This window comes from Mustela nivalis, assembly GCF_964662115.1.
Source record: "Mustela nivalis genome assembly, chromosome: 18".
NCBI classification, from domain to species: Eukaryota; Metazoa; Chordata; class Mammalia; order Carnivora; family Mustelidae; genus Mustela; species Mustela nivalis.
In genome coordinates this window covers 3,105,784-3,118,384 of record NC_139037.1, presented here as the reverse complement: position 1 = coordinate 3,118,384, position 12,601 = coordinate 3,105,784, and positions in this window count along the sequence as shown.

Genomic DNA, 12,601 nt, shown 5'->3' with positions numbered 1-12,601 from the left:
GAGGAACAAAACCCCCACTGCCGTGGGTTCTTCGTGTCATTGTGAGAAGCCCCTCATGCCCACAAAGTCTCCACACCCTGTGCTGTGTGTAATTCTGGAGGCTTGGAAGGGGAAACTGAGTCACGGAGCAGGACAGTGGTGCTCCTGAGTTACAGGAAATAGAGTGAGCACCCTATGTGTGCACTCTCCCTCTGAGTCATTCCTAAAAATGTTGCAATCTTTTGTATCAAGTCAGGAGTGACAGGTGGAAAATGTGTCATGTCCCCCCTCCCTCCCAAAAGAAGGACAAAAGGAGGCAGGGTTAGGGACAGGATGCTCCTTCCAAGGGTCCCCACTCCCCACCCTCAGAGGGATGGTGGACTGCCCAGGGTCTTGTGTCCTGGCTGTGAGCTGTGGGGCAGGGTTGCTCTGAATCCTCTCCTCTAATGGTGGTGATAGAGGGGGTGGGGAAGGCCCTGGGACAGCAGGCACAGCCCCCAGGTTCTGGTTCTGGCATTGTGGAGGCAGAGAAGTCCTCAGCAGGCAGAACGAATGCTCGGTGCTGGTTGTGAGATCAGCCTGTTTCTGGGCTTCCGCTTCCGCCAGGACAAGTGGGGATTTGTTGTTTCTACACATGCTTTTTGAGCACCTACTCTGTGCTAGACACCCGGGTACCATGGCGAAAGGGCTGTCACTGACAGTGCCCCCTAGGCACGGGACCCCCATGTCACCACCTGCTCAGGACGGCCCTGCAAGGAGGAGACACTTATTTTGTCCACTTCCCGGAGCCTGGGGGACAGGGATGTCAGAGGTCACCCAGGCAGCGGGCTCGGCAGCCCCAAGCCGGCGGAGGATGGTGGAGCCGCCGTCTCAGGAGCTGGCGGGGAAGGGGGGGCACTGCCAACGGGAGGCAGCCAGGTGGCGGCTCTATGGGTTGAGAGGACGAATGGAGGGATGGAAAGAATCCTGTCTAACTCGCTTCCTTCCCCAGGTGTCCTCGGTCCGCTGAGAACAGTGGGGGCTGTGTTTCAAGGTCAGGATTTCTCAGTGTCTGTGCTTGCTGTCCGGGGCTGGCTCATTTGTTGTCATGGAGGCTGTCCTGGGCACTGTGGGCTACCACAGCCTCCCTGGCCTTCGCCCACTAGAGGCCACTAGTATCCCCTCCCCTCTCCAAGCTGCGACAACTGGTCACTGCCACCTGCCCACTGGGGGGTGCAAGTATTCCAGTGGCTCCCAGTCCTGGCAGCTGGCCCGGATGGGATCACGGGGAGGGGTGGGGTGAGGCTTAACAAGTAAATGAATGAAAATGCAGAGCAAACGCTCAGACCCAGGCTCTCCCCAGGATCCCAACCTAGCCGGAACCAGGGAGAGCCCTGGGATGGGTGTTTTGTAAATGCTCCCAGGTGACTCTGGGGTGCCTGGGTGACTCCGTCAGTGCAGCACCCCACTTGATGTTGGCTCAGGTCATGATCTCAGGGTCATGAGATCAAGTCCTCCATCAGCTCTGTGCTGGCTACGGAGCCTGCTTGAGATTCTCTCCCTCCCCCTCGGCACCTCCCCCTGGCACTCACCTGCTCTCAAATTAATTCATTAATTAAAAACTCCCAGGTGGCCTTAATTGGCCGTTCCCACGGAGAACCTCGAATCTAGTGTTCAGAGCCCACATGGCAGACTGGAGACGTGGGGGACACATCAGCCGAGTACAGGGGATGAAACGTGTACAGGTCCTGGTTGGAACAAATGCACTGTGAAAAGGTACGTGTGCGGTAATGTCGGAAAAGGGGCCGCCGTCTGGGTATTAGATAATATTCATAAATTATTGCTAATTTGAGCGGATGTGACAGTGGTATCGTCATGCTCTTAAAAGCCTTTCTCTGGGGGGCGCCTGGGGGGCTCAGCCGGCGAAGCGTCTGCCTTCGGCTCAGGTCATGACCAGGTCCGGGATTGCTCAAGGTGGGCTCCCTGCTCAGCGGGGAGCCTGCTTCTCCCTCTGCCCCCTCCCAGCTCGTGCGCTCACTCTCTTTCTTTGTCTCACATACATAAGTAAAATCTTCAAGAAAACAAAAGTGTCCAGGAAAGTTTACCGATGGAAGAGGTCGGGGGGAGAGACCGCAATGACGGGAGATGTGGGTGACCGTCGACGTCACGCAGACACTCTCCACCTGGGTGCGTTTGCTTTCCCAACGGAGGGCGCCTGGCTGGCTCAGTTGGTGGATCTTGGGGTCATGAGCCCCAATCCCATGTTGAGTGTAGAGATTACTTAAATAAATAAATCTTGGAAAAAAGACATTTTTCCAAACAAACAAAAACCCTTTTTTGTTTTAAAAAAAGAGAGAGAGAGAGCCCCCTTGGACATGGTGTTCCTGGGAGCCAAGTGAGGTGACCGCCTCTCTAGGAACTTGGTTTGGGGGTCGGGGTGGGTAATGGGAAGCGGGTGGGTGGGGCCGAGGGGGCTCTGGGAGGAGAGACGGGCTCCGAGGGCTCACCTTGCACCCCCACCTGGCAGCAGGTAAGACGGGGGTTGGTGGCCGAGACCCTGCAGAGACCAAGCCAGGGCGGCGCAGCATCACCTAGAGCCTTGGGAAGAGGCAGGTGCTGTGGGCCATGTGTGGATTCCTTAGGTGTGGGCCCGGCGGGTCTGTGGGGAACTCAGGCCCCCGACACCTGTCCCCCAAAGCCCTTCCTTCTCGGTGCAGAACCCGCTGGTCCGCAGAGGACGTAGAACAGCCACAGGAGCAGAAAAGAGACCCGAGTTGTAAGACAACGTCCTTCTCCTGAAACATCTCCTTTCCCCCCTGCCCTTGCCCCAAGAGACCCCTCCTGACTTTCAGAGCCCTGAGCAAGTGTCTCTTTGGCTACTGGACCGGTGTCCTGTCCTGGGCTCCCTGGTGTGCTCGCCGAAGGTCTGTCTGTCTCTGGGAAGTAAGGCCCCAGAGGGCCGGAACCGGGTCTGCTTTGCGGACTGTCCTATCCCCGGCCCAGTGCAGTGCTCCGCACTTCAGAACTGACAGGGTTCGAATGAGTGACTGAGGAACCCAAGTCCTCAGTGAAGGAGCAGATGCTGGAGCTCCCCCCGGCCCCACGGAAGTCCTCTGCCACAATGCCAAAGAAGGACAGTGGCCCGGGGGAGCTGCAGGGGACAAGATCTCTCTGAGGATGCTGTGCCCAACCCTGTCTCTGTGGCCCGGCTAGCTTGTGTCCCTCCTCTGCTGTCATAAAATGGCAGCTCGAGTGAGGACGGTGGCAGTGGGGACATCGGGCCGCATCAGGAGACAGGGCCAGAGGCAGCAAAGAGGAGAGAGGCGTGACGGTCATCCTGGACACATTCTGGTCCAGGAGAGACACCAGGGCAGGCCCGAGGCTCAGCAGGGGTGAGGAGGGAGCAATGGACATCATTCCCATTCTGGACAGCCTGTGATGGGGCAGCACGGTGGGCCGGCGGGGCTTCCTGCAGACTGGCCTCCTAGGAGACCCCACGCGTGGTCTATGAAGTGTGGGCCTTCCCGTCACTATGGTCCAACTGTCCTGCTTGCTGGGAGTACCAGCCAGTCCCAGGTGGCTTTGCAGGGATCTGGTCACCTCCAAACAGAGGCGGATCCCCATCAGGTGACAGCCGTCCCAGCCGGTGTCGCGAGGTGCCCGAGAGCCAACCGGCCGAGCCCACGCATCCCACAGAACTGGGAGGAGATACAAAGTGGTTTTGTCTTAAGCCAGTTGGTCTTGGGACATTTTGTTATGCGGCAACAGAGAGCAGAGACAAGCTTCTACCGAGTGACAGACGCGACCTGGACTCCTGCTTTCTGTAAGCTTGGCCTCAGCCTGCTGCGGTTAGATTGATAGATTATCCCAAAGGCCCCAAACAAGGATTCGGCCTGAGAAAACGTACACCTACAACTCGCTTTATCTGCTTGAGTTTCTGGTGCTGGTGCTACCGATATTCGGGGCCTGTGCCCCTCTCCCCACCCTCGTTCTCGCCCCTGCCTGCCGGAGGCGGCCCTCCCTGCTGTGTGTCCTGCCTGCTGTTCCCCTCTGCCTCCGCAGGCAGTCTGGGGTCGTCTGGGGGGCTTGCCTCTGAAGGCACCTTCCCAGACATCGGGCCCTGACGTCCCCCATTACAGATGCGGAAATGGGGTTCGGAGAGGTGGGCTGGGGAAGCCCGAGCGGGAGGCCCGGCCCCCTGCACCAGGACCCTCCAGGACAGAGGGGGCGGCGGGTGGTTCTTTCCATCTGGAGGAGTTTTGTGTGCGTGTGTGTGCTCGCACGGTGCAGCGGGAAGCTGGACGTGGGGGCCGCGGGAAGGATGGACGGGTCCCCTGGAATTCACCCAGTGGATGGGGGAGTGGATGAGAGTCTCCCTGATGAGGCCATGGCCAGCTGTCGGGCACAGGAGCTAAGCAGCGGGTCTGCAGGAGACGGGTGGGGTGGGCAGTGCTGGCCCCCAGGCCTGCAGGAGGGTCAAACGTGAGGGTGCACGTAAGCCCGCTGTAAACCTGAGAGAACCAGACAAATCCGAGCTAATGCGTGCTTTGTGCTGGCTGCGTGCTGGGCACCACGGTAAGCCAAGTGGCCGTCTGACACAGACACCGTCATCACCCCCACCTCGTCCAGGACAGGGGCTGAGGGTACCAGTACCTCATTCCCCCCAGGTCTTGGGTTGGAGGTGGCAGAGCCTGGGTTTGTGCGTGGCAGTCAGGTGTCCCTCTTTTGCTCTCCACACACGCTGTGGGTGACAGTCACCACGAGGGCACCATCCCCTTCCAACCAGGGACAATCGGGGCTGCCTGTCAGGGACAGGGCAGAAAGCTGGCCTGCGAGAGCCCAGGCGGCCATAGTCCGCAGGCAAAGCAGCACCTGCCAACAGACAGAAAGTCACAAGAAACCATGGCCACGTCCCCAAAATCAGAACCTTCGAGAGACACCGTTATAAAGAGTGGACGAGCTACAGACAGGAAGGACGTATCTGCAAATCGCGTACCTGAGAAAGGACTGAGCATACAAAGAAGTGTTTGGTCTCAGGAACACGGAGCCAAGGAACTCAAGAGCTTATGTTGAAGTTAAACAATCAAATTCAAAAAAGATTTGGTGGCGCTGACAGTCCACCAAAGACACACGTACGGATGGGAAGCCCTGGAAAAAAAGTTCAGGGTCATGAGTCGTTAGGGAAAGGCCAGTCAAACCCACGAGGAGGTTTGCCAGGCGTGCCGTGACGATGACACAGCGAGACGGCAGGTGTCGGATGTTGGTGAGGACGTGCAGGAGGTCTGGCCGGACTGCTGGGGACGGAACACAAGCGGCCACGCTGGAAAACATCTGGGCAGATTCTTAAAAACTGAAACGTTCATCTACCGTAGACCCCACCGACTCCCCCAGAGACCCCAGAGAGGTGGGACGAAAGCCTGCGTCCACGCAAAGACCCGTGCCCGCAGGTTCCCAGAGGCTGTATCCACAGCAGGCACAGGTGGCAACCGCCCAGGCGGCCTCTCAGGGTGGGGGCGGGGCGCGCACAGCGCAGACAGGGAGGGAGGAGGCTCCCGCTCCCACCACAAGGCACGTGAACTTCAGAACCGCGATGCCCGGTGCGAGGAGCCAGACAGGAAAGGGCTCCGGTTGCCCGTGTCCCTTCACCTGAGTCGTGCGGAACAGGCAGGTGTGCAGAGACAGGACCCAGACTGGGCTGGGCTGAGAATGAGGAGGGGCGCCGGGCCGGTGGGGCTGGGCGCTGACTGACGGTTATGGAACCGCATGCCGGGACAGGTGACTTCTCTGGCATGTAAGTGACGCCTCGTTACCTGTAATGCCACAAGGACACGGAAGCACCTCGGAAGAGGCAGCACCCCGCTCCCCTGGGAACGTGGGGCCTGGAATGACCAGGCGGCCAGCAGGTTCGAGAACGGGGTTGGGCTCTGAGGCTTTTGAAAGAGCCCCCCCGCAGGATGGAGAGGGGAGGCCGGGGCCCTCACACCAGCGGGCAAGAGGCCAGGGGACTGAGAGTGGGCCCTAGGAGGACAGGCAGGAGGGTCAGGAGGGAGGAAGGGGAGTGGAAGGACGGGGTGGGGGGCCTGCAGGCCGGAGGCCGGAGCGCTGCCCGGCACCCTGGGGAGTCTGCCAGGGACACTTGTGGGATTGGCCTCAAGTCTGCTGTTGCCCACACTCTAGCCACGCTCATTCTCTCATTCCTTACTGCGCCATCGCCCAAGTGGCCGTCCTCTGACAGGTGCCGGCGGCCTGGGGAACAAGGAAGCCCCTCCCTCACGGAGACCGTGGGCCAGTGGGGAGAGCTCGGCCGTGACGGTGGCTCGCGTGATGGGGGGCACAGGAGCCACGTTCACGGGAGGAGGGGCGGATGGCAGGGTCCAGGGACAAGGCAAGAAGGTGTTCTGAGGGAAGGTGGCAGGGGCAGGGCGACAGCCCCGCCTCGAAGGCCGTCAGGAGCCCCAGGGAGGCGCTGAGGGGCTGAGGGCAGCAGAGCTGTGGCCAGAGGTCGGAGAGGCCAGACCCCGTGGGGGCCTGGGCGCGTGTCCTGGAGGATGGCGTTCCTGACAATGGAGGGTGCGGCAGGGGACTGGACGGGTCAGGGAGGCGTGCGGGAGGGCGGGCTGCGCTCGGCTGCGGGGAGGCCCGGGACTGAGGAGCAGGGAGGAAGGGCACAGTAAGCACGACCAGTACAGTCCCTCTGCCGCCACAGCAGAGACCCACTCTTCACGTCTGTCCGGTGCCGAGGACCAGGGGTGCCCCGCCCTTTCACTCGCAGGGTCGGGGGACGTGGCTCTGCCTGTGTCTGGCTGAGCTCCAGGCGCCTGGAGGGACTTTAAAGGGACTTTCTTTAAAGGCCGGGGACCCTCTCCATGTCACACCCTTAGTCCCTTTTGAAACCGAAAGTGGAGAACGGATGACTCAGTCCAAAGGTTCAATGTAAAAAAGAAACCAAACCCCATAGGTTCTAACACACAGAAAAAGCTGTGAAATAGAGGGTCAGAAAAGTTCACTTGTGGCTCTGTCGGTTAAGCTTTTGCCTTCTATTCTGGTCCTGGTTCCGGGGTCCCGGGATCGAGCCGTGTGGTGGGTTCCCTGCTTGGTGGGGAGCCTGCTTCTCCCTCTGCCCCTCGCCCCACTCCTGTGCGCTCTCACTCTCTCTCTCTCCAGTAAGTAAATAAAATCTTAAAAAAACAAAACCAAACCCAACCTCCGGGGCCAATGGTGTTCGATGGTGGGTGTGCGGGAGATTTTCATCAGTACGCTGGGCTCTGGGGTGAAACCTCATCAAGCGGGAGCTTTGGAGGCCCCAACCCGGGCTGGGGTTGAGGTCCTGAGTGTGGAGAGACAGACGGAGGCGTCCCTGGATGGGGGGGCAGGGACAGGATCGGTGGCCAGTGGATGGGGAGACAGAGGGGGCGTCCCCGGGTGCGGGACGGGCATGGGATCGGTGGCCGGTGGCCGGGTGGGGACAGAGGCATCAAGGACAGCTCCCAGTCTTGGGCCTCCTCCAGCCCATAGGTGAGTTTGCTTTGTTGAACTGATTTTGATTTTGCCAGATTCAGGCAAACAGCAGGTCTGGGAACCATCTGGAAGACAGCAGGACGGCGCGTTGCCAGCTGCAGGGAACTGTTGCTCCCGACCGACACCGGCGTTCGTGCACCAGTGTGCGCTGGCGAGGACAGTAAGGCCGCACGTTTGCGGGCACATCTGGGGCCCTCGCCCGCCCGCACCCCAAAGCCCTGTGCCGAAGACCACGCAGGGGCCAGAGGTGAGGTCCAGGCCCTAGTTTACACGCACGTGAGTAAGTTCGGCTTTTCCAGCTCAGCGGGGTCAGGGTCACATCAACGGGGATCTAGACGGGCTGGGGGACAGAGTGAGGTCAGGGAAGGACGCGGCCGGCGGCCGGCCCGATACAGCAGGAGCTGATGCAGACTCTGGCAGCAGAGGAGGAGAGCGGAGAACTCTGGAAAGCAGACTGGGGCCCAGAAACTGTGGCCAGTGGGGACCGCAGAAGGACAGACTTCCATGCTCATGGGGCCCGAGGGTGTCACCATCCAGCCTTGGACCTAATGGTCAGCATTTGTCATAGAGAAAAGGATCAATGTCATGGGTAAACATTTCCCTCGTAAAACCATTAAAATATGTGTAAGCACTGTGTCCACCGGGGTAGCAGGCAGTCCCCTGAAAGTTCAAGGGACATAGATTTCTTCCCAAAGATTCCAGATGGGTGAGGTTTCTGCACATCTTTGGAAGGAGGGGGAATCCCTGACCATTCAGAGCAGGCCCCACATCGCTCAGGGGTAACTGCAGGGAGCCCAGAGCTGGAAGCCGTAGGGCTCTTTGTTCAAGACCCCCTGGCTCTGTCCCTCCACCGGCAGCTTCAAAGTTAACCTTTTCAGGGCATCAAAGTGGCCCCATGGAGGGCAGGGCCTGGGCACCGGGCCTAGGGGCATTCTTCTTCTGTGAGGTCTTGGGCAGGCAGAGCAGCTGGCTTGCAACCCTCCACAGTGTGGTCCTGGCCTCCTGTGGGCTTGGGAACAGTGCCAGCAGGGTAGGGCTGTCACATGGCCCGGCTGCTTGGGGGAGACTGGCCCAGCGGAGCCCAGGCTGCTCACCCAGGCAGTGGGGTCTTCTGGGGCCCGCTCCGCTCTTCCCGGGGGCAGGAGGGGCAGGGGGTAAGGGAGCGCTCTCAGGGAAGGACCCAGCCTCTGCACCGTGTGAGCACCTGGGGGCTTGGCTACAGACGGTATCTGATTCGGTGCAATCATTCCTCAGCCTCGCCTGGGCGCCCGCAGGAGGGCTGGCCGGCAGCACGGAGGGCTGGCCCCTCTCTGGGACACCCCGACAGCTCATTTACAGCAGAGCTGCCATCTGCAGGTCTCCCAGTGCCTTCTCAGGAGCAGTAAAAGAGACACAGGCGACATCTGTCTGAAGGACCCATTTCACTTAAGCCGGTTTATCAGAAAACGACCCTCTCACTGTGCCAGCGATCCACAAACTACTAATCAGGGGCTTTACTCTCTGTACTCGGTCTTCCAAAGCTGTTATGTATTTAACACTTAGAGTGCGTCTCCGTTCAGAGCAGTCACATTTCGGGGATGCCTGGGTGGCTCAGTCGCTTAAGCATCCGACCTTTGATCTCAGCTCAGGTCTTGATCTCGGGGCCATGAGTTCAAGCCCCGTGCTGGGATCCATGCCAAGCGTGGAGTCTACTTAAAAAAAAACAAAAAAAAAGAACAGCCACATTTTAAGTCCTCGGGAGCCACACGTGGCTGCCAGTTGCTGTGTCGGACAGCAAAGATCTAGAGCTACAACAAATCGTGACACCGGTGAGGGGCTCACGGCCCAGTGGCATTGTGGCAGGGGTGGGGGGTGGAGGGATATAAAGATCCCATTATGTAGATCAGAGCTGGGAGGTGATACAGGTTGCCAGGGTAGAGATGGTCAGTCCAGAGTGTCCTATGTGGGCTCAGGAGACAGGGTTTCTGGTCCTTGCTCTGTCCATTGGTAATGATGCCTGGCCCCTGGCAAGCCGCAGGTGCTGGCCAGCATTTAACCACTGGACCACAGGGGGATACCACTGCGTGCCTGCCCGGCAGACAACTGGGAAGAGCTGGTTCTGGCTGGAGCGCTGAGAACGCTTCCTTACTCATATCTGGGGGGCTCGTCCCCTGCCGCCCAGCCACTGCCCTGGGGGACCTGTGTCCTGGGAGACCCACATGAGCCGGCAGGAGCAGGCAGGCGTGAAGGTGTTCACTTAGCACCGCGGGTGAAACTGTGACCCTGGAGTTGCTGTCTGTCAGAAGAATGAATAGACAGTCTGCAGCACATTATGGTCGTTCACGAACGACCTGTTCATCTGATGGACGGTTGCACGGCGGCTGGGGGGAAGGACCAGACCTGGGGGTGTCTGCGCGGGAAATACTCGAAGGCTTACTGAGCGGGGAGACGCCAACTGGGATGGTGGGGTGTTGACCGGGCCACTTTGGCAAGACAAGCTCACACGGCGACGCGAGCGGGCTCCGGGGAAGGACGCCCCCCAGCCTCAGAGGAGCGGGTGAGTCCCACAGGGGAGAGGAGGTCAGAGGAGACTTAGCTCGACATTTTAACTCTTAACAAATTCAGCAGCGACAGACGGCAAGAGGCTCCTACGTGCTGAGTACAAGAGTGCACGAGAGTGTGCTCCCCGAAGCTCAGGTATTTCATAATAAAGAACTGAAGCCCTCTGAACTAGAGAGGGCATTGAAGAGCGGCCTTGCGAAGGTCACCCGTCCTCCCTGTGCTTTCGTCTCCACACCTCCAAGAGGGTGCGAGTCCCCGTGTCCCCGAGCTCCGGTGGAATAAACCTGTGGCCACGTCTCCGCGACCAGAACGTGAATCAACAGGCCGCGAATGTCCGTCGAATGCTTGCTGTGTGCCCGGCACTAAGGAACCGGGCTAGGGCCCCCTGGGTGGCTCAGCCGGGTGAGCGGCCGACTCCTGGTTTCGGCTCAGGTCCGGATCTCAGGGTGCCGGCATCGGGCCCCGCGCCGGGGCCGTGTGCTTGAGGATTCTCTCCCTCTGCTCCTCCCCGTGCCCTCGCTCACCTGCACGCTGTCCCTCTAATAAATAAATCAATCTTTTAAAAAACAACCTGGCCGAAGGACGAGAACATTTTACAGAGGAGGACACGAGGCGGGCCCGCGGTATCGGCTGGTTCCCGCGGACCGGGGATTCGAGCTCAGCCTGCCACTGCCAGGCTGGGCTTTGTCACCCCTCCCCCATATACTGCCTCTCATCAGCACTGATTTACTTTCCTTTTCCAGAGACTGAAACCATTTTTCAGGTTTGCGGGTGCCCAGGTGTGCCCCAGGCTGGGGTCCCCGGCTAAGCCCTGGAGCGGCAGGTGGTGCTGGCTCTGGCTGCGGATGACTCTCCCCGGAACGGACGAGCCTGCCTAGAGACCGGAGAGCCACCCACGGACTTTAGGGGCCCTCCAAGCACACTGAGTTGAAAGGTGTGCACCAAGTTAACACCAGGTTAAACGCTGCTGAGGACGTGGCCACCAGCAACCTCACCTGTATGTCCCCAGCCATAAGAATACTCCGCGGGATGAGGGTGTGCACAGAAGGTCCTGGGTCTGCCTGCAAGGTGCCCTGGGCCCCGGAGAGCTGCTCACGCCCTTGGAAGGTCTGGCTGTCTTCACTGGGGTGGGCAGGGAATCACCGTTCCCTGCAGCCTTTTTTTAAAAGATTCTATTTATTTGACAGAGAGAGACAGCGAGAGAGGGAACACCAGCAGGGAGAGAGGGAGAGGGAGAAGCAGGCTTCCCGCTGAGCAGGGAGCCCGATGTGGGGCTCGAACCCAGGACCCGGGGATCATGACCTGAGCCGAAGGCAGACACTTAAGGGAACTGAGCCACCCAGGTGCCCCTCCCTGCCGCCTCAAGACGAAACTCGGAAGGCTTGGAGGTCCCCTCCTGGGCAGCGGGCTCTCCTCTACCCACCAAGCCTCCGTGCAAACAGGGAGCATCGTCTTCCTTCCGGGGCACAGTCAGCCGACAGAGAGAGGAAAATAAACTTTCTTTTCTGCCTGCCACTGAACTGCGGATTGCTGGGGAGAGAGGAGAGGCACCCCGGCTTCCTTCTCGGGCACAACTCTCTGTAATCTTTTCTTTAAAAAAAAAAAAAACAAAAACAAAACGCAAAACCCAGGGGTGTATACAGACGGCTTCTGCTATGAGAAAATAAAAACACAGGTCTAAAGATTCATGAGAAGAGCTCCAGGAACGTGCCGGCTCACTGCTCAGCACCCGGCAGGTGGTGTTGAATCCGGATGGGAAGTGGCAGAGTGAGGAAGAGGGGCCCTCTCCCAAACCTGGAGACGTCTGGAGACGGGGCCGGGGGCGAGGCTGTGTTTCCCTCCAGACCCCTTGCAAGGCCCCCAGCAGCAGCCCCCTTACCTCTAGGAGAACAGATCAGTGGCCGTATTGCGTCTCCGGCTGGGGACAGCAGCTTGCTCTTCTGGGACGGCCATCTGGGCTGTGGCCGCTCCCTGTCCCCTGCTGGCCTGGCCCGCTCCTGACTCTGCCCATTTGGACTAAATGCCTGGACTTTGCAGAGAAGGGAAATTATTTTTAAGCTCAGACCTTCCAGTGGCCCCCGTGACTTTCGGAAGCTTACTCTGTGCAATTAATCCCTGGCTCATATCCCCAGTTCCCGGCTTTGAGGATAGAGGGATGGGCCGACTGGAGATGGAGCCCATGTGGCGAAGGGAATCAAAACCACGGTGGGGGACGGGTGGGGGGGTGGAGGATGTCACCATTTCTGAAAGGCTCTCCTGGGAAGGTGGCTTTGGGACTCTTGTGGGGCCCTGGGGGCTGACCCGGGGGTTAGTTAGCAGGGGACTGGTTTATGTATAACAGAGGGGGAAATGTCTGGCAGTCAGAAGTGGGGTGAGTCGCCTCAAGGCCCAGGGAGTGCCCGAGTCTGGGTGTACCAACCACCCTGGTTCACGAAGGTTGACCCCATGACGTGCCAGCCCAGAAGGGAGGGTTTCTCCTCGTGAGCAGCCTGCCTGTGGGCCTGCACTTGGAAACGGGCCACACAGAGCTCAGGGAGGAAGTGTAGAACACAGCCGGCAGCGGGAGGGGGGCCTGGATGTGGGG